This window comes from Mytilus edulis, unplaced genomic scaffold (assembly GCF_963676685.1).
Source record: "Mytilus edulis unplaced genomic scaffold, xbMytEdul2.2 SCAFFOLD_978, whole genome shotgun sequence".
NCBI lineage: Eukaryota > Metazoa > Mollusca > Bivalvia > Mytilida > Mytilidae > Mytilus > Mytilus edulis.
The window spans coordinates 507-22,434 of NW_027267044.1; the positions used below are offsets into that span (position 1 = coordinate 507).

Genomic DNA, 21,928 nt, shown 5'->3' on the forward strand with positions numbered 1-21,928 from the left:
GTAGCAGCTAAATGGCTAAATTTCAAGAATTTGAAAGAAAATTTTAAAAAATCATGTTTTTTTAAATAAAAATTGGGTTTTTTCAAAAATTCTTGTATTTTTAGCTAAATTAAATTAAATAAAATTCCTTTAAAAATACTTAAATACAAAACTCACTTTCAAAACTTATCTTAAAAATAAGCTTATCTTATCTTTAATAAGTAAAATATAACTCAAACAATAATTAGACAAAATTCACAGGTACTTGACCTGTTTACCTGAGGTACCAATATTCATGTGAAACACCAGGTTATGTTACATGTAATAAAAATTTCAAACTAGTGTAATTTCTTTATTCCTTGAAATATCACATTCAAATAAACTTTTTAGTGAAGTTTAACTATTTGTTTATTTTTATCAATAAAGAGATTTAAATATTTTAAAAGATTTTTGTAAGAATTTTTTTTTATTAAAAAATACATCCACATGATCAAATTTGACAACAAAAATTATTTAAAAAGTTAATTGAAAACATCCAATATGCTTTCTTGTTAAATTGATTACTCAATAAATTATTAAGAAACATATTTTCATAGATTTGATCAAACAATCTTAATCTGGACCCCTGAAAATGAAATAATTGGCTCAACTGGATACTGTTAAGAAAACACTTAATTTAGAGTTGCCTCAGAAGGTGGTCTCTGTAACACCATACCACATATTGCATCAAAGAACAAATATGTACATCAAAGCAGATATTGTACACCATTTTATTATAAATATCAGGGTGTCCAAATTTTATGCCATTAGTCCAAGTTGGGATATAACTGATCCAATTTAATTTTTCAAAATGTTCACTAAAGGTCATACCAAGAAATGGTCAAAGAAAGACAACTCTCCAAGAAATCCTGGATGCTTCCAAGCAGGCAAACCCAGTGGTAGAAGCAGAAGCCAGGCGTCAATACAGATCCCTGAATCAGCTAGTGCAAGTACTTCCTATGTGCGGCAAACTTTTAAATCTTCTGACTGCAAAATGGAGACGACTGGTAACATCTGTACACTTCGACCGCTCGATAATGCTGACCTGAAAAGAGAAGAAAATAAAGAATTACATTCTGGCATGAGGTGGATAGACAGTCAACTAAATATAAGCTTGATCAACACTAATATTAATAAGCACCAAGTGGACTCACCATCCTGTCCTATGTTTATTGCTGACTATTATGAACAGAAAAAGTGGGGAACTTGCTGGCAGTTTACCTTAAAATGCCTAGCCTGTGGTTTTATTGGAGACAGAATGAAGATGTACAAGGAAATAGCTAATGGCAAACCAGGACCCAACCCAGGACAACCAAATGTAGCCCTAGCATCTGCTTTGCAGGACTGTCCAATTGGAAATACAACAGTGCAGCAACTACTTGCAGGAATAGACACACCACCACCATGTAGAAGCAGTATGCAACGCACATCCAGCAGAGTAGCAGCTGAAATGGTCAAGCTGAACAAAACAGACATGGCACAGAAACTGGAACTTGTAAAAGAAGTGAACAGGAGGCGAGGTGTCCCAGAAAATGAAATTAACATAACTGTGGATGCACGATACAACAGCAACACAATAGTTAGTAAAAAGAAGCCTGGTCAGAATGCGACTCAAGTTTTTGCATTGGGAATAGAAACAATAACAGATAGAAAGTTTATTGTAGCTGCTGTTGTACAGAATAAGATGTGTTGGAAAGGGGCATGGCTTAGAGGGAAAGGCTTTCCAATAGAATGTCCTGGTCATGAAGAATGTACAGCAAATTTATACAGAGCTGCTGCCCTGTCAGAGTATGAGCTGGGAAAAGAGATGGGAAACCAGATAGGACTCCAGAAATGTCTGGTACGGTATGTGACCACAGATGGAGATGGACGTTCAGCTAAAGGTATTGAAGAAGCCCTTGCAGCTGTGGAACCAATGTGGAAAGTAGAAAGACTGGCAGACCATGTACATTTGGGACAGTCTCAATTCAGGGCCTCTTTGCGAGCTCAATACAGCCCGGGAATGTTCCATGGTAAAACCAAAGAGGAAAATAAACAACTTAAGACGGTATTTAGCAAAGATCTAAAGTGCAGATGCTCCATGATACTAAAGAAGCTGATGGAGAAATATGACAAAAACATTAATGAAATAAGCAAAGACTTACCAAAAGTGCTCGATGCTACCCTCCGCTGCTATGATGGTGATTGCACTCAGTGTCCTGAATATTCCATTGTCTGCAAAGGTGATGATGCACTCAACTGGTGGAGTCGTTCACATTACTTGTCAACATACCAGATCACTGCCCTGCAAATGGATAAAACAGATAAATTTTTACTTCAAGAAATCCTGAAAATGAAATTAACTACAGAAGCTGTTGAAAGCATGAAACTTTATGACAATACCAACAAAAATGAAGGAGTTCATAGAGCACTGAGTGTAAATTTGCCCAAAAATGTTATTTACTCCAAAAATATGGAAGGACGACTTGCTTCAGGAGTACATAGAAACAACAACATGCCGGGAACCTCAACACAACTTAAATGTACGAATCTAGGAGTAGAACTTTCAGAACGAAGTAAACGTTACCTCAAGAAAATGGACACTGACTTTACATATAACCAAGATTATATACTAAGACCGGAAGTTCAAAAAAGGAGATTACAGCAGAATGCAGAAAGGCTTGCAGAGCACAAGACATGGAGAGAACTGAATAAAAAGCACGACTATTACTGCAAAGGTCAACTAGATCCACAGCCTGCCTTACAGTTCCAGGACCACGACAGCTACTGCAAACCAAAACTTCCAAGACCTGCTGCAGACTGAGATACCAGAACCACCAGCCAACAGAATCATAAAAGGTCCTTTTAAGGGCCACCCAAATATTAAAAAAAGAATCTAAAGTTGTTGTACAGTAGTTTCCAAATTTCTTTTCCTTTTTTCCTCCCATTCTGATAACAAAATATATTTTTTTTGCCCGCCCCAGAAAAAAAAAGAATTAAATTAAAAGTATAGAAGTACCCGATAATCATTTTACCCAAATTATTATTGTCCATTTTTCAACTCCACTCTGCATGGAGGGAGGGGATCTGGGTGGCCCAAGCAGGAACTGGTTGAAACGCATGACTGCCGGCTGTTGTTGAAACCATGAGGTTCCAACGACAGATGTTCGACAGTAATGCATTTCGAATTGTGGCACAGGTGCGAAACATCATCAGTTTTATCAATAATGATATTCTGATGATGCACCATGTAGGCAAGCCTGTGCACATGCATTTGTCTCCACCCCCTGGCATCTGGAAATTTACAATTAATAACTCCATATTTGCCATTAGGTGTACATAAACCTGTCCAAATTTGACACTGCCCATTATAGCCAGGGGCAGAGCTTTCTGTTAATTTCTGACTATATTTCAAAAAAAATGCATCCATTTTGAAGATGTGATGTTTTGTAAGACAATAGAGTAGTAATATATTATTAAAATATAAAAAGGGTCCAACATTATTGACAGAAAGGGCTGAAACTGGGGTCAAAGGGCTTTTAGTGCATCAAAATGGCCAAAAATGCCTTAAATTGCATAATATTGCCAGTTTAAAAATTAAAATTGATTAAAATTACAATAAAACAATAATATTTATCATTTGAAGTGACTTTCTGCCAAAAAAGTTGGCCCTTTCTTCATTTTCAAGAATTTGGGTATCAGCCTCTTAGGCCACAGACCACAATTAATTCCTCTATTAGTTCTTTATAACTTTTTATCACATTAAAAAATTTGCACCATGCACTTTTGTCCAATCTTTTGTGTGTGTAATGTATAGTACCTGTCCAAAAGTATATCCAAAATTCAGAAAGATTGAAGCAATCACTTTTACAAAATTAGCCAATACACATCCCTACCCCTATTGACAAGTCAAGAGATGTTCCGAAAACTGTAAATATCACCTTTTTGCACTTAGCCTAATCACTCTTTCCATATCAAAATAAGTTAAAATACAACATCCAAAAGTTTATTTCTCCTATCTTCTTTCATTTCCAACCCATAAAAACTAAATAATCAATGAGAAAGGCAAAGAAAAAAAATAAAGAAAGAATACACCTTAATTAAAGGGAACTATATTCGTGAACAACGAAAAGTAGGGTCATTAATTGTGGTCTTGGGCCATCTACTACAGTCGCGTGACAGTTTATATAATCACGCGAGATCTTCAGCTGTTGTTCGCCATTGCTCTTTTTTTGAACATCTAAAATATACCATGCTTGTGTGCAGTGTGCATGTTATGTGTTAGATGTTAGTAATGATTAATAACCCTTTGATTTTAAAACCATTGCATGTTTTCATGCAATCTGACAATTACATGAGTAATTGACACCAATTGTTTATTTCAACACCTGTTTTATTCAAATTTCTGTTCAATTTAAATCATTTAATGATGTAACAGTACACATGTGTATTATTGTGACGTCAGAATTAAGAAACAGACAGGCGTATTATAGAATCAATAACCTTTTTATAAAATGTTACCTCAAAAGTGTTTTTGATGTGTGTACATTCTTGAAATTACATACGCGACAGTACTTTTCAGTTGTTTCGCTGGTTGATATAGTCCAGTAGGGTTTTGGTGCTTCTCGCTTTGAATTTACATAAGAGTTAGGTAAAATTTATAGGAATTTTATGGGAGAAAATTTACAAAACATGTATCTACTAGGAAAAGTTAAAGTTTAATAACTTTCTTGTTAAACAAGATATTTTAAAAAAGTAAGGTATCTGTAGCAGCTAAATGGCTAAATTTCAAGAATTTGAAAGAAAATTTTTAAAAAATCATGTTTTTTTAAATAAAAATTGGGTTTTTTCAAAAATTCTTGTATTTTTAGCTAAATTAAATTAAATAAAATTCCTTTAAAAATACTTAAATACAAAACTCACTTTCAAAACTTATCTTAAAAATAAGCTTATCTTATCTTTAATAAGTAAAATATAACTCAAACAATAATTAGACAAAATTCACAGGTACTTGACCTGTTTACCTGAGGTACCAATATTCATGTGAAACACCAGGTTATGTTACATGTAATAAAAATTTCAAACTAGTGTAATTTCTTTATTCCTTGAAATATCACATTCAAATAAACTTTTTAGTGAAGTTTAACTATTTGTTTATTTTTATCAATAAAGAGATTTAAATATTTTAAAAGATTTTTGTAAGAATTTTTTTTTATTAAAAAATACATCCACATGATCAAATTTGACAACAAAAATTATTTAAAAAGTTAATTGAAAACATCCAATATGCTTTCTTGTTAAATTGATTACTCAATAAATTATTAAGAAACATATTTTCATAGATTTGATCAAACAATCTTAATCTGGACCCCTGAAAATGAAATAATTGGCTCAACTGGATACTGTTAAGAAAACACTTAATTTAGAGTTGCCTCAGAAGGTGGTCTCTGTAACACCATACCACATATTGCATCAAAGAACAAATATGTACATCAAAGCAGATATTGTACACCATTTTATTATAAATATCAGGGTGTCCAAATTTTATGCCATTAGTCCAAGTTGGGATATAACTGATCCAATTTAATTTTTCAAAATGTTCACTAAAGGTCATACCAAGAAATGGTCAAAGAAAGACAACTCTCCAAGAAATCCTGGATGCTTCCAAGCAGGCAAACCCAGTGGTAGAAGCAGAAGCCAGGCGTCAATACAGATCCCTGAATCAGCTAGTGCAAGTACTTCCTATGTGCGGCAAACTTTTAAATCTTCTGACTGCAAAATGGAGACGACTGGTAACATCTGTACACTTCGACCGCTCGATAATGCTGACCTGAAAAGAGAAGAAAATAAAGAATTACATTCTGGCATGAGGTGGATAGACAGTCAACTAAATATAAGCTTGATCAACACTAATATTAATAAGCACCAAGTGGACTCACCATCCTGTCCTATGTTTATTGCTGACTATTATGAACAGAAAAAGTGGGGAACTTGCTGGCAGTTTACCTTAAAATGCCTAGCCTGTGGTTTTATTGGAGACAGAATGAAGATGTACAAGGAAATAGCTAATGGCAAACCAGGACCCAACCCAGGACAACCAAATGTAGCCCTAGCATCTGCTTTGCAGGACTGTCCAATTGGAAATACAACAGTGCAGCAACTACTTGCAGGAATAGACACACCACCACCATGTAGAAGCAGTATGCAACGCACATCCAGCAGAGTAGCAGCTGAAATGGTCAAGCTGAACAAAACAGACATGGCACAGAAACTGGAACTTGTAAAAGAAGTGAACAGGAGGCGAGGTGTCCCAGAAAATGAAATTAACATAACTGTGGATGCACGATACAACAGCAACACAATAGTTAGTAAAAAGAAGCCTGGTCAGAATGCGACTCAAGTTTTTGCATTGGGAATAGAAACAATAACAGATAGAAAGTTTATTGTAGCTGCTGTTGTACAGAATAAGATGTGTTGGAAAGGGGCATGGCTTAGAGGGAAAGGCTTTCCAATAGAATGTCCTGGTCATGAAGAATGTACAGCAAATTTATACAGAGCTGCTGCCCTGTCAGAGTATGAGCTGGGAAAAGAGATGGGAAACCAGATAGGACTCCAGAAATGTCTGGTACGGTATGTGACCACAGATGGAGATGGACGTTCAGCTAAAGGTATTGAAGAAGCCCTTGCAGCTGTGGAACCAATGTGGAAAGTAGAAAGACTGGCAGACCATGTACATTTGAGACAGTCTCAATTCAGGGCCTCTTTGCGAGCTCAATACAGCCCGGGAATGTTCCATGGTAAAACCAAAGAGGAAAATAAACAACTTAAGACGGTATTTAGCAAAGATCTAAAGTGCAGATGCTCCATGATACTAAAGAAGCTGATGGAGAAATATGACAAAAACATTAATGAAATAAGCAAAGACTTACCAAAAGTGCTCGATGCTACCCTCCGCTGCTATGATGGTGATTGCACTCAGTGTCCTGAATATTCCATTGTCTGCAAAGGTGATGATGCACTCAACTGGTGGAGTCGTTCACATTACTTGTCAACATACCAGATCACTGCCCTGCAAATGGATAAAACAGATAAATTTTTACTTCAAGAAATCCTGAAAATGAAATTAACTACAGAAGCTGTTGAAAGCATGAAACTTTATGACAATACCAACAAAAATGAAGGAGTTCATAGAGCACTGAGTGTAAATTTGCCCAAAAATGTTATTTACTCCAAAAATATGGAAGGACGACTTGCTTCAGGAGTACATAGAAACAACAACATGCCGGGAACCTCAACACAACTTAAATGTACGAATCTAGGAGTAGAACTTTCAGAACGAAGTAAACGTTACCTCAAGAAAATGGACACTGACTTTACATATAACCAAGATTATATACTAAGACCGGAAGTTCAAAAAAGGAGATTACAGCAGAATGCAGAAAGGCTTGCAGAGCACAAGACATGGAGAGAACTGAATAAAAAGCACGACTATTACTGCAAAGGTCAACTAGATCCACAGCCTGCCTTACAGTTCCAGGACCACGACAGCTACTGCAAACCAAAACTTCCAAGACCTGCTGCAGACTGAGATACCAGAACCACCAGCCAACAGAATCATAAAAGGTCCTTTTAAGGGCCACCCAAATATTAAAAAAAGAATCTAAAGTTGTTGTACAGTAGTTTCCAAATTTCTTTTCCTTTTTTCCTCCCATTCTGATAACAAAATATATTTTTTTTGCCCGCCCCAGAAAAAAAAGAATTTAAATTAAAAGTATAGAAGTACCCGATAATCATTTTACCCAAATTATTATTGTCCATTTTCAACTCCACTCTGCATGGAGGGAGGGGATCTGGGTGGCCCAAGCAGGAACTGGTTGAAACGCATGACTGCCGGCTGTTGTTGAAACCATGAGGTTCCAACGACAGATGTTCGACAGTAATGCATTTCGAATTGTGGCACAGGTGCGAAACATCATCAGTTTTATCAATAATGATATTCTGATGATGCACCATGTAGGCAAGCCTGTGCACATGCATTTGTCTCCACCCCCTGGCATCTGGAAATTTACAATTAATAACTCCATATTTGCCATTAGGTGTACATAAACCTGTCCAAATTTGACACTGCCCATTATAGCCAGGGGCAGAGCTTTCTGTTAATTTCTGACTATATTTCAAAAAAAATGCATCCATTTTGAAGATGTGATGTTTTGTAAGACAATAGAGTAGTAATATATTATTAAAATATAAAAAGGGTCCAACATTATTGACAGAAAGGGCTGAAACTGGGGTCAAAGGGCTTTTAGTGCATCAAAATGGCCAAAAATGCCTTAAATTGCATAATATTGCCAGTTTAAAAATTAAAATTGATTAAAATTACAATAAAACAATAATATTTATCATTTGAAGTGACTTTCTGCCAAAAAAGTTGGCCCTTTCTTCATTTTCAAGAATTTGGGTATCAGCCTCTTAGGCCACAGACCACAATTAATTCCTCTATTAGTTCTTTATAACTTTTTATCACATTAAAAAATTTGCACCATGCACTTTTGTCCAATCTTTTGTGTGTGTAATGTATAGTACCTGTCCAAAAGTATATCCAAAATTCAGAAAGATTGAAGCAATCACTTTTACAAAATTAGCCAATACACATCCCTACCCCTATTGACAAGTCAAGAGATGTTCCGAAAACTGTAAATATCACCTTTTTGCACTTAGCCTAATCACTCTTTCCATATCAAAATAAGTTAAAATACAACATCCAAAAGTTTATTTCTCCTATCTTCTTTCATTTCCAACCCATAAAAACTAAATAATCAATGAGAAAGGCAAAGAAAAAAAATAAAGAAAGAATACACCTTAATTAAAGGGAACTATATTCGTGAACAACGAAAAGTAGGGTCATTAATTGTGGTCTTGGGCCATCTACTACAGTCGCGTGACAGTTTATATAATCACGCGAGATCTTCAGCTGTTGTTCGCCATTGCTCTTTTTTTGAACATCTAAAATATACCATGCTCTGTGTGCAGTGTGGCATGTTATGTGTTAGATGTTAGTAATGATTAATAACCCTTTGATTTTAAACCATTGCATGTTTTCATGCAATCTGACAATTACATGAGTAATTGACACCAATTGTTTATTTCAACACCTGTTTTATTCAAATTTCTGTTCAATTTAAATCATTTAATGATGTAACAGTACACATGTGTATTATTGTGACGTCAGAATTAAGAAACAGACAGGCGTATTATAGAATCAATAACCTTTTTATAAAATGTTACCTCAAAAGTGTTTTTGATGGTGTGTACATTCTTGAAATTACATACGCGACAGTACTTTTCAGTTGTTTCGCTGGTTGATATAGTCCAGTAGGGTTTTTGGTGCTTCTCGCTTTGAATTTACATAAGAGTTAGGTAAAATTTATAGGAATTTTATGGCAGAAAATTTACAAAACATGTATCTACTAGGAAAAGTTAAAGTTTAATAACTTTCTTGTTAAACAAGATATTTTAAAAAAGTAAGGTATCTGTAGCAGCTAAATGGCTAAATTTCAAGAATTTGAAAGAAAATTTTTAAAAAATCATGTTTTTTAAATAAAAATTGGGTTTTTTCAAAAATTCTTGTATTTTTAGCTAAATTAAATTAAATAAAATTCCTTTAAAAATACTTAAATACAAAACTCACTTCAAACTTATCTTAAAAATAAGCTTATCTTATCTTTAATAAGTAAAATATAACTCAAACAATAATTAGACAAAATTCACAGGTACTTGACCTGTTTACCTGAGGTACCAATATTCATGTGAAACACCAGGTTATGTTACATGTAATAAAAATTTCAAACTAGGTGTAATTTCTTTATTCCTTGAAATATCACATTCAATAAACTTTTTAGTGAAGTTTAACTATTTGTTTATTTTTATCAATAAAGAGATTTAAATATTTTAAAAGATTTTTGTAAGAATTTTTTTTTATTAAAAAATACATCCACATGATCAAATTTGACAACAAAAATTATTTAAAAAGTTAATTGAAAACATCCAATATGCTTCTTGTTAAATTGATTACTCAATAAATTATTAAGAAACATATTTTCATAGATTTGATCAAACAATCCTTAATCTGGACCCCTGAAAATGAAATAATTGGCTCAACTGGATACTGTTAAGAAAAACACTTAATTTAGAGTTGCCTCAGAAGGTGGTCTCTGTAACACCATACCACATATTGCATCAAAGAACAAATATGTACATCAAAGCAGATATTGTACACCATTTTATTATAAATATCAGGGTGTCCAAATTTTATGCCATTAGTCAAGTTGGGATATAACTGATCCAATTTAATTTTTCAAAATGTTCACTAAAGGTCATACCAAGAAATGGTCAAAGAAAGACAACTCTCCAAGAAATCCTGGATGCTTCCAAGCAGGCAAAACCCAGTGGTAGAAGCAGAAGCCAGGCGTCAATACAGATCCCTGAATCAGCTAGTGCAAGTACTTCCTATGTGCGGCAAACTTTTAAATCTTCTGACTGCAAAATGGAGACGACTGGTAACATCTGTACACTTCGACCGCTCGATAATGCTGACCTGAAAAGAGAAGAAAATAAAGAATTACATTCTGGCATGAGGTGGATAGACAGTCAACTAAATATAAGCTTGATCAACACTAATATTAATAAGCACCAAGTGGACTCACCATCCTGTCCTATGTTTATTGCTGACTATTATGAACAGAAAAAGTGGGGAACTTGCTGGCAGGTTTACCTTAAAATGCCTAGCCTGTGGTTTTATTGGAGACAGAATGAAGATGTACAAGGAAATAGCTAATGGCAAACCAGGACCCAACCCAGGACAACCAAATGTAGCCCTAGCATCTGCTTTGCAGGACTGTCCAATTGGAAATACAACAGTGCAGCAACTACTTGCAGGAATAGACACACCACCACCATGTAGAAGCAGTATGCAACGCACATCCAGCAGAGTAGCAGCTGAAATGGTCAAGCTGAACAAAACAGACATATGGCACAGAAACTGGAACTTGTAAAGAAGTGAACAGGAGGCGAGGTGTCCCAGAAAATGAAATTAACATAACTGTGGATGCACGATACAACAGCAACACAATAGTTAGTAAAAAGAAGCCTGGTCAGAATGCGACTCAAGTTTTTGCATTGGAATAGAAACAATAACAGATAGAAAGTTTATTGTAGCTGCTGTTGTACAGAATAAGATGTGTTGGAAAGGGGCATGGCTTAGAGGGAAAGGCTTTCCAATAGAATGTCCTGGTCATGAAGAATTGTACAGCAAATTTTATACAGAGCTGCTGCCCTGTCAGAGTATGAGCTGGGAAAAGAGATGGGAAACCAGATAGGACTCCAGAAATGTCTGGTACTGTATGTGACCACAGATGGAGATGGACGTTCAGCTAAAGGTATTGAAGAAGCCCTTGCAGCTGTGGAACCAATGTGGAAAGTAGAAAGACTGGCAGAACCATGTACATTGAGACAGTCTCAATTCAGGGCCTCTTTGCGAGCTCAATACAGCCCGGGAATGTTCCATGGTAAAACCAAAGAGGAAAATAAACAACTTAAGACGGTATTTAGCAAAGATCTAAAGTGCAGATGCTCCATGATACTAAAGAAGCTGATGGAGAAATATGACAAAAACATTAATGAAATAAGCAAAGACTTACCAAAAGTGCTCGATGCTACCCTCCGCTGCTATGATGGTGATTGCACTCAGTGTCCTGAATATTCCATTGTCTGCAAAGGTGATGATGCACTCAACTGGTGGAGTCGTTCACATTACTTGTCAACATACCAGATCACTGCCCTGCAAATGGATAAAACAGATAAATTTTTACTTCAAGAAATCCTGAAAATGAAATTAACTACAGAAGCTGTTGAAAGCATGAAACTTGTATGACAATACCAACAAAAATGAAGGAGTTCATAGAGCACTGAGTGTAAATTTGCCCAAAAATGTTATTTACTCCAAAAATATGGAAGGACGACTTGCTTCAGGAGTACATAGAAACAACAACATGCCGGGAACCTCAAACACACTTAAATGTACGAATCTAGGGAGTAGAACTTTTCAGAACGAAGTAAACGTTACCTCAAGAAATGGACACTGACTTTACATATAACCAAGATTATATACTAAGACCGGAAGTTCAAAAAAAGGAGATTACAGCAGAATGCAGAAAGGCTTGCAGAGCACAAGACATGGAGAGAACTGAATAAAAAGCACGACTATTACTGCAAAGGTCAACTAGATCCACAGCCTGCCCTTACAGTTCCAGGACCACGACAGCTACTGCAAACCAAAACTCCAAGACCTGCTGCAGACTGAGTTACCAGAACCACCAGCCAACAGAATCATAAAAGGTCCTTTTAAGGGCCACCCAAATATTAAAAAAAGAATCTAAAGTTGTTGTACGTAGTTTCCAATTTCTTTTCCTTTTTTCCTCCCATTCTGATAACAAAATATATTTTTTTTGCCCGCCCCAGAAAAAAAAGAATTTAAATTAAAAGTATAGAAGTACCCGATAATCATTTTACCCAAATTATTATTTGTCCATTTCAACTCCACTCTGCATGGAGGGAGGGGATCTGGGTGGCCAAGCAGGAACTGGTTTGAAACGCATGACTGCCGGCTGTTGTTGAAACCATGAGGTTCCAACGACAGATGTTCGACAGTAATGCATTTCGAATTGTGGCACAGGTGCGAAACAATCATCAGTTTTATCAATAATGATATTCTGATGATGCACCATGTAGGGCAAGCCTGTGCACATGCATTTGTCTCCACCCCCTGGCATCTGGAAATTTACAATTAATAACTCCATATTTGCCATTAGGTGTACATAAACCTGTCCAAATTTGACACTGCCCATTATAGCCAGGGGCAGAGCTTTCTGTTAATTTCTGACTATATTTCAAAAAAAATGCATCCATTTTGAAGATGTGATGTTTTGTAAGACAATAGAGTAGTAATATATTATTAAAATATAAAAAGGGTCCAACATTATTGACAGAAAGGGCTGAAACTGGGGTCAAAGGCTTTTAGTGCATCAAAATGGCCAAAAATGCCTTAAATTGCATAATATTGCCAGTTTAAAAATTAAAATTGATTAAAATTACAATAAAACAATAATATTTATCATTTGAAGTGACTTTCTGCCAAAAAGTTGGCCCTTTCTTCATTTTCAAGAATTTGGGTATCAGCCTCTTAGGCCACAGACCACAATTAATTCCTCTATTAGTTCTTTATAACTTTTTATCACATTAAAAAATTTGCACCATGCACTTTTGTCCAATCTTTTGTGTGTGTAATGTATAGTACCTGTCCAAAAGTATATCCAAAATTCAGAAAGATTGAAGCAATCACTTTTACAAAATTAGCCAATACACATCCCTACCCCTATTGACAAGTCAAGAGATGTTCCGAAAACTGTAAATATCACCTTTTTGCACTTAGCCTAATCACTCTTTCCATATCAAAATAAGTTAAAATACAACATCCAAAAGTTTATTTCTCCTATCTTCTTTCATTTCCAACCCATAAAACTAAATAATCAATGAGAAAGGCAAAGAAAAAAAATAAAGAAAGAATACACCTTAATTAAAGGGAACTATATTCGTGAACAACGAAAAGTAGGGTCATTAATTGTGGTCTTGGGCCATCTACTACAGTCGCGTGGACAGTTTATATAATCACGCGAGATCTTCAGCTGTTGTTCGCCATTGCTCTTTTTTGAACATCTAAAATATACCATGCTTGTGTGCAGTGTGCATGTTATGTGTTAGATGTTAGTAATGATTAATAACCCTTTGATTTAAAACCAATTGCATGTTTTCATGCAATCTGACAATTACATGAGTAATTGACACCAATTGTTTATTTCAACACCTGTTTTATTCAATTTCTGTTCAATTTAAATCATTTAATGATGTAACAGTACACATGTGTATTATTGTGACGTCAGAATTAAGAAACAGACAGGCGTATTATAGAATCAATAACCTTTTTATAAAATGTTACCTCAAAAGTGTTTTTGATGTGTGTACATTCTTGAAATTACATACGCGACAGTACTTTTCAGTTGTTTCGCTGGTTGATATAGTCCAGTAGGGTTTTGGTGCTTCTCGCTTTGAATTACATAAGAGTTAGGTAAAATTTATAGGAATTTTATGGCAGAAAATTTACAAAACATGTATCTACTAGGAAAAGTTAAAGTTTAATAACTTTCTTGTTAAACAAGATATTTAAAAAAGTAAGGTATCTGTAGCAGCTAAATGGCTAAATTTCAAGAATTTGAAAGAAAATTTTTTAAAAAATCATGTTTTTTTTAAATAAAAATTGGGTTTTTTTCAAAAATTCTTGTAATTTTTAGCTAAATTAAATTAAATAAAATTCCTTTAAAATACTTAAATACAAAACTCACTTTCAAAACTTATCTTAAAAATAAGCTTATCTTATCTTTAATAAGTAAAATATAACTCAAACAATAATTAGACAAAATTCACAGTACTTGACCTGTTTACCTGAGGTACCAATATTCATGTGAAACACCAGGTTATGTTACATGTAATAAAAATTTCAAACTAGTGTAATTTCTTATTCCTTGAAATATCACATTCAAATAAACTTTTTAGTTGAAGTTTAACTATTTGTTTATTTTTATCAATAAAGAGATTAAATATTTTAAAAGATTTTTGTAAGAATTTTTTTTTATTAAAAAATACATCCACATGATCAAATTTGACAACAAAAATTATTTAAAAGTTAATTGAAAACATCCAATATGCTTTCTTGTTAAATTGATTACTCAATAAATTATTAAGAAACATATTTCATAGATTTGATCAAACAATCTTAATCTGGACCCCTGAAAATGAAATAATTGGCTCAACTGGATACTGTTAAGAAAACACTTAATTAGAGTTGCCTCAGAAGGTGGGTCTCTGTAACACCATACCACATATTGCATCAAAGAACAAATATGTACATCAAAGCAGATATTGTACACCATTTTATTATAAATATCAGGGTGTCCCAAATTTTATGCATTAGTCCAAGTTGGGATATAACTGATCCAATTTAATTTTTCAAAATGTTCACTAAAGGTCATACCAAGAAATGGTCAAAGAAAGACAACTCTCCAAGAAATCCTGGATGCTTCCAAGCAGGCAAACCCAGTGGTAGAAGCAGAAGCCAGGCGTCAATACAGATCCCTGAATCAGCTAGTGCAAGTACTTCCTATGTGCGGCAAACTTTTAAATCTTCTGACTGCAAAATGGAGACGACTGGTAACATCTGTACACTTCGACCGCTCGATAATGCTGACCTGAAAAGAGAAGAAAATAAAGAATTACATTCTGGCATGAGGTGGATAGACAGTCAACTAAATATAAGCTTGATCAACACTAATATTAATAAGCACCAAGTGGACTCACCATCCTGTCCTATGTTTATTGCTGACTATTATGAACAGAAAAAGTGGGGGAACTTGCTGGCAGTTTACCTTAAATGCCTAGCCTGTGGTTTTATTGGAGACAGAATGAAGATGTACAAGGAATAGCTAATGGCAAACCAGGACCCAACCCAGGACAACCAATGTAGCCCTAGCATCTGCTTTGCAGGACTGTCCAATTGGAAATACAACAGTGCAGCAACTACTTGCAGGAATAGACACACCACCACCATGTAGAAGCAGTATGCAACGCACATCCAGCAGAGTAGCAGCTGAAATGGTCAAGCTGAACAAAACAGACATGGCACAGAAACTGGAACTTGTAAAAGAAGTGAACAGGAGGCGAGGTGTCCAGAAAATGAAATTAACATAACTGTGGATGCACGATACAACAGCAACACAATAGTTAGTAAAAAGAAGCCTGGTCAGAATGCGACTCAAGTTTTTGCATTGGAATAGAAACAATAACAGATAGAAAGTTTATTGTAGCTGCTGTTGTACAGAATAAGATGTGTTGGAAAGGGGCATGGCTTAGAGGGAAAGGCTTTCCAATAGAATGTCCTGGTCATGAAGAATGTACAGCAAATTTATACAGAGCTGCTGCCCTGTCAGAGTATGAGCTGGGAAAAGAGATGGGAAACCAGATAGGACTCCAGAAATGTCTGGTACGGTATGTGACCACAGATGGAGATGGACGTTTCAGCTAAAGGTATTGAAGAAGCCCTTGCAGCTGTGGAACCAATGTGGAAAGTAGAAAGACTGGCAGACCATGTACATTTGGGACCAGTCTCAATTCAGGGCCTCTTTGCGAGCTCAATACAGCCCGGGAATGTTCCATGGTAAAACCAAGAGGAAAATAAACAACTTAAGACGGTATTTAGCAAAGATCTAAAGTGCAGATGCTCCATGATACTAAAGAAGCTGATGGAGAAATATGACAAAAACATTAATGAAATAAGCAAAGACTTACCAAAAGTGCTCGATGCTACCCTCCGCTGCTATGATGGTGATTGCACTCAGTGTCCTGAATATTCCATTGTCTGCAAAGGTGATGATGCACTCAACTGGTGGAGTCGTTCACATTACTTGTCAACATACCAGATCACTGCCCTGCAAATGGATAAAACAGATAAATTTTTACTTCAAGAAATCCTGAAAATGAAATTAACTACAGAAGCTGTTGAAAGCATGAAACTTTATGACAATACCAACAAAAATGAAGGAGTTCATAGAGCACTGAGTGTAAATTTGCCCAAAAATGTTATTTACTCCAAAAATATGGAAGGACGACTTGCTTCAGGAGTACATAGAAACAACAAACATGCCGGGAACCTCAACACAACTTAAATGTACGAATCTAGGAGTAGAACTTTCAGAACGAAGTAAACGTTACCTCAAGAAAATGGACACTGACTTTACATATAACCAAGATTATATACTAAGACCGGAAGTTCAAAAAAGGAGATTACAGCAGAATGCAGAAAGGCTTGCAGAGCACAAGACATGGAGAGAACTGAATAAAAAGCACGACTATTACTGCAAAGGTCAACTAGATCCACAGCCTGCCTTACAGTTCCAGGACCACGACAGCTACTGCAAAACCAAAACTTCCAAGACCTGCTGCAGACTGAGATACCAGAACCACCAGCCAACAGAATCATAAAAGGTCCTTTTAAGGGCCACCCCAAATATTAAAAAAAGAATCTAAAGTTGTTGTACAGTAGTTTCCAAATTTCTTTTCCTTTTTTCCTCCCATTCTGATAACAAAATATATTTTTTTTGCCCGCCCCAGAAAAAAAGAATTTAAATTAAAAGTATAGAAGTACCCGATAATCATTTTACCCAAATTATTATTGTCCATTTTCAACTCCACTCTGCATGGAGGAGGGGATCTGGGTGGCCCAAGCAGGAACTGGTTGAAACGCATGACTGCCGGCTGTTGTTGAAACCATGAGGTTCCAACGACAGATGTTCGACAGTAATGCATTTCGAATTGTGGCACAGGTGCGAAACATCATCAGTTTTATCAATAATGATATTCTGATGATGCACCATGTAGGCAAGCCTGTGCACATGCATTTGTCTCCACCCCCTGGCATCTGGAAATTTACAATTAATAACTCCATATTTGCCATTAGGTGTACATAAACCTGTCCAAATTTGACACTGCCCATTATAGCCAGGGGCAGAGCTTTCTGTTAATTTCTGACTATATTTCAAAAAAAATGCATCCCATTTTGAAGATGTGATGTTTTGTAAGACAATAGAGTAGTAATATATTATTAAAATATAAAAAGGGTCCAACATTATTGACAGAAAGGGCTGAAACTGGGGTCAAAGGGCTTTTAGTGCATCAAAATGGCCAAAAATGCCTTAAATTGCATAATATGCCAGTTTAAAAATTAAAATTGATTAAAATTACAATAAAACAATATTATTTATCATTTGAAGTGACTTTCTGCCAAAAAAGTTGCCCTTTCTTCATTTTCAAGAATTTGGGTATCAGCCTCTTAGGCCACAGACCACAATTAATTCCTCTATTAGTTCTTTATAACTTTTTATCACATTAAAAAAATTTGCACCATGCACTTTTGTCCAATCTTTTGTGTGTGTAATGTATAGTACCTGTCCAAAAGTATATCCAAAATTCAGAAAGATTGAAGCAATCACTTTTACAAAATTAGCCAATACACATCCCTACCCCTATTGACAAGTCAAGAGATGTTCCGAAAACTGTAAATATCACCTTTTTGCACTTAGCCTAATCACTCTTTCCATATCAAAATAAGTTAAAATACAACATCCAAAAGTTTATTTCTCCTATCTTCTTTCATTTCCAACCCATAAAAACTAAATAATCAATGAGAAAGGCAAGAAAAAAAATAAAGAAAGAATACACCTTAATTAAAGGGAACTATATTCGTGAACAACGAAAAGTAGGGTCATTAATTGTGGTCTTGGGCCATCTACTACAGTCGCGTGACAGTTTATATAATCACGCGAGATCTTCAGCTGTTGTTCGCCATTGCTCTTTTTTTGAACATCTAAAATATACCATGCTTGTGTGCAGTGTGCATGTTATGTGTTAGATGTTAGTAATGATTAATAACCCTTTGATTTTAAAACCATTGCATGTTTTCATGCAATCTGACAATTACATGAGTAATTGACACCAATTGTTTATTTCAACACCTGTTTTATTCAAATTTCTGTTCAATTTAAATCATTTAATGATTGTAACAGTACACATGTGTATTATTGTGACGTCAGAATTAAGAAACAGACAGGCGTATTATAGAATCAATAACCTTTTTATAAAATGTTACCTCAAAAGTGTTTTTGATGTGTGTACATTCTTGAATTACATACGCGACAGTACTTTTCAGTTGTTTCGCTGGTTGATATAGTCCAGTAGGGTTTTGGTGCTTCTCGCTTTGAATTTACATAAGAGTTAGGTAAAATTTATAGGAATTTTATGGCAGAAAATTTACAAAACATGTATCTACTAGGAAAAGTTTAAAGTTTAATAACTTTCTTGTTAAACAAGATATTTTAAAAAAGTAAGGTATCTGTAGCAGCTAAATGGCTAAATTTCAAGAATTTGAAAGAAAATTTTTAAAAAATCATGTTTTTTTAAATAAAAATTGGGTTTTTTCAAAATTCTTGTATTTTAGCTAAATTAAATTAAATAAAATTCTTTAAAAATACTTAAATACAAAACTCACTTTCAAAACTTATCTTAAAAATAAGCTTATCTTATCTTTAATAAGTAAAATATAACTCAAACAATAATTAGACAAAATTCACAGGTACTTGACCTGTTTACCTGAGGTACCAATATTCATGTGAAACACCAGGTTATGTTACATGTAATAAAAATTTCAAACTAGTGTAATTTCTTTATTCCTTGAAATATCACATTCAAATAAACTTTTTAGTGAAGTTTAACTATTTGTTTATTTTTATCAATAAAGAGATTTAAATATTTTAAAAGATTTTTGTAAGAATTTTTTTTTATTAAAAAATACATCCACATGATCAAATTTGACAACAAAAATTATTTAAAAGTTAATTGAAAACATCCAATATGCTTTCTTGTTAAATTGATTACTCAATAAATTATTAAGAAACATATTTTCATAGATTTGATCAACAATCTTAATCTGGACCCCTGAAAATGAAATAATTGGCTCAACTGGATACTGTTAAGAAAACACTTAATTTAGAGTTGCCTCAGAAGGTGGTCTCTGTAACACCATACCACATATTGCATCAAAGAACAATTATGTACATCAAAGCAGATATTGTACACCATTTTATTATAAATATCAGGGTGTCCAAATTTTATGCCATTAGTCCAAGTTGGGATATAACTGATCCAATTTAATTTTTCAAAATGTTCACTAAAGGTCATACCAAGAAATGGTCAAAGAAAGACAACTCTCCAAGAAATCCTGGATGCTTCCAAGCAGGCAAACCCAGTGGTAGAAGCAGAAGCCAGGCGTCAATACAGATCCCTGAATCAGCTAGTGCAAGTACTTCCTATGTGCGGCAAACTTTTAAATCTTCTGACTGCAAAATGGAGACGACTGGTAACATCTGTACACTTCGACCGCTCGATAATGCTGACCTGAAAAGAGAAGAAAATAAAGAATTACATTCTGGCATGAGGTGGATAGACAGTCAACTAAATATAAGCTTGATCAACACTAATATTAATAAGCACCAAGTGGACTCACCATCCTGTCCTATGTTTATTGCTGACTATTATGAACAGAAAAAGTGGGGGAACTTGCTGGCAGTTTACCTTAAAATGCCTAGCCTGTGGTTTTATTGGAGACAGAATGAAGATGTACAAGGAAATAGCTAATGGCAAACCAGGACCCAACCCAGGACAACCAAATGTAGCCCTAGCATCTGCTTTGCAGGACTGTCCAATTGGAAATACAACAGTGCAGCAACTACTTGCAGGAATAGACACACCACCACCATGTAGAAGCAGTATGCAACGCACATCCAGCAGAGTAGCAGCTGAAATGGTCAAGCTGAACAAAACAGACATGGCACAGAAACTGGAACTTGTAAAAGAAGTGAACAGGAGGCGAGGTGTCCCAGAAAATGAAATTAACATAACTGTGGATGCACGATACAACAGCAACACAATAGTAGTAAAAAGAAGCCTGGTCAGAATGCGAACTCAAGTTTTTGCATTGGGAATAGAAACAATAACAGATAGAAAGTTTATTGTAGCTGCTGTTGTACAGAATAAGATGTGTTGGAAAGGGGCATGGCTTAGAGGGAAAGGCTTTCCAATAGAATGTCCTGGTCATGAAGAATGTACAGCAAATTTATACAGAGCTGCTGCCCTGTCAGAGTATGAGCTGGGAAAAGAGATGGGAAACCAGATAGGACTCCAGAAATGTCTGGTACGGTATGTGACCACAGATGGAGATGGACGTTCAGCTAAAGGTATTGAAGAAGCCCTTGCAGCTGTGGAACCAATGTGGAAAGTAGAAAGACTGGCAGACCATGTACATTTGGGACAGTCTCAATTCAGGGCCTCTTTGCGAGCTCAATACAGCCCGGGAATGTTCCATGGTAAAACCAAAGAGGAAAATAAACAACTTAAGACGGTATTTAGCAAAGATCTAAAGTGCAGATGCTCCATGATACTAAAGAAGCTGATGGAGAAATATGACAAAAACATTAATGAAATAAGCAAAGACTTACCAAAAGTGCTCGATGCTACCCTCCGCTGCTATGATGGTGATTGCACTCAGTGTCCTGAATATTCCATTGTCTGCAAAGGTGATGATGCACTCAACTGGTGGAGTCGTTCACATTACTTGTCAACATACCAGATCAACTGCCCTGGCAAATGGATAAAACAGATAAATTTTTACTTCAAGAAAATCCTGAAAATGAAATTAACTACAGAAGCTGTTGAAAGCATGAAACTTTATGACAATACCAACAAAAATGAAGGAGTTCATAGAGCACTGAGTGTAAATTTGCCCAAAAATGTTATTTACTCCAAAAATATGGAAGGACGACTTGCTTCAGGAGTACATAGAAACAACAACATGCCGGGGAACCTCAACACAACTTAAATGTACGAATCTAGGAGTAGAACTTTCAGAACGAAGTAAACGTTTACCTCAAGAAAATGGACACTGACTTTACATATAACCAAGATTATATACTAAGACCGGAAGTTCAAAAAAGGAGATTACAGCAGAATGCAGAAAGGCTTGCAGAGCACAAGACATGGAGAGAACTGAATAAAAAGCACGGACTATTACTGCAAAGGTCAACTAGATCCACAGCCTGCCTTACAGTTCCAGGACCACGACAGCTACTGCAAACCAAAACTTCCAAGACCTGCTGCAGACTGAGATACCAGAACCACCAGCCAACAGAATCATAAAAGGTCCTTTTAGGGCCACCCA

At 35.3% G+C, this 21,928-nt stretch overlaps 2 long non-coding RNA genes across 2 annotated transcripts; both read right to left on the reverse strand.

Annotated features, from left to right (window-relative positions):
* Positions 1 to 730: 730 nt before the first annotated feature.
* On the reverse strand, positions 731 to 8,915 carry LOC139504827 (uncharacterized). The gene is made up of 5 exons (XR_011659394.1): positions 7,349 to 8,915; positions 6,927 to 7,066; positions 5,614 to 5,827; positions 2,163 to 2,302; positions 731 to 1,063 (listed from the first exon to the last, which is right to left on the reverse strand). It is a non-coding gene; the product is annotated as an uncharacterized lncRNA (long non-coding RNA).
* A 1,550-nt stretch (positions 8,916 to 10,465) lies between these two features.
* LOC139504828 (uncharacterized) lies at positions 10,466 to 21,338 on the reverse strand. The gene is made up of 6 exons (XR_011659395.1): positions 21,210 to 21,338; positions 19,896 to 20,109; positions 16,450 to 16,589; positions 15,140 to 15,353; positions 11,694 to 11,833; positions 10,466 to 10,591 (listed from the first exon to the last, which is right to left on the reverse strand). It is a non-coding gene; the product is annotated as an uncharacterized lncRNA (long non-coding RNA).
* Between the last annotated feature and the right edge of the window lie 590 nt (positions 21,339 to 21,928).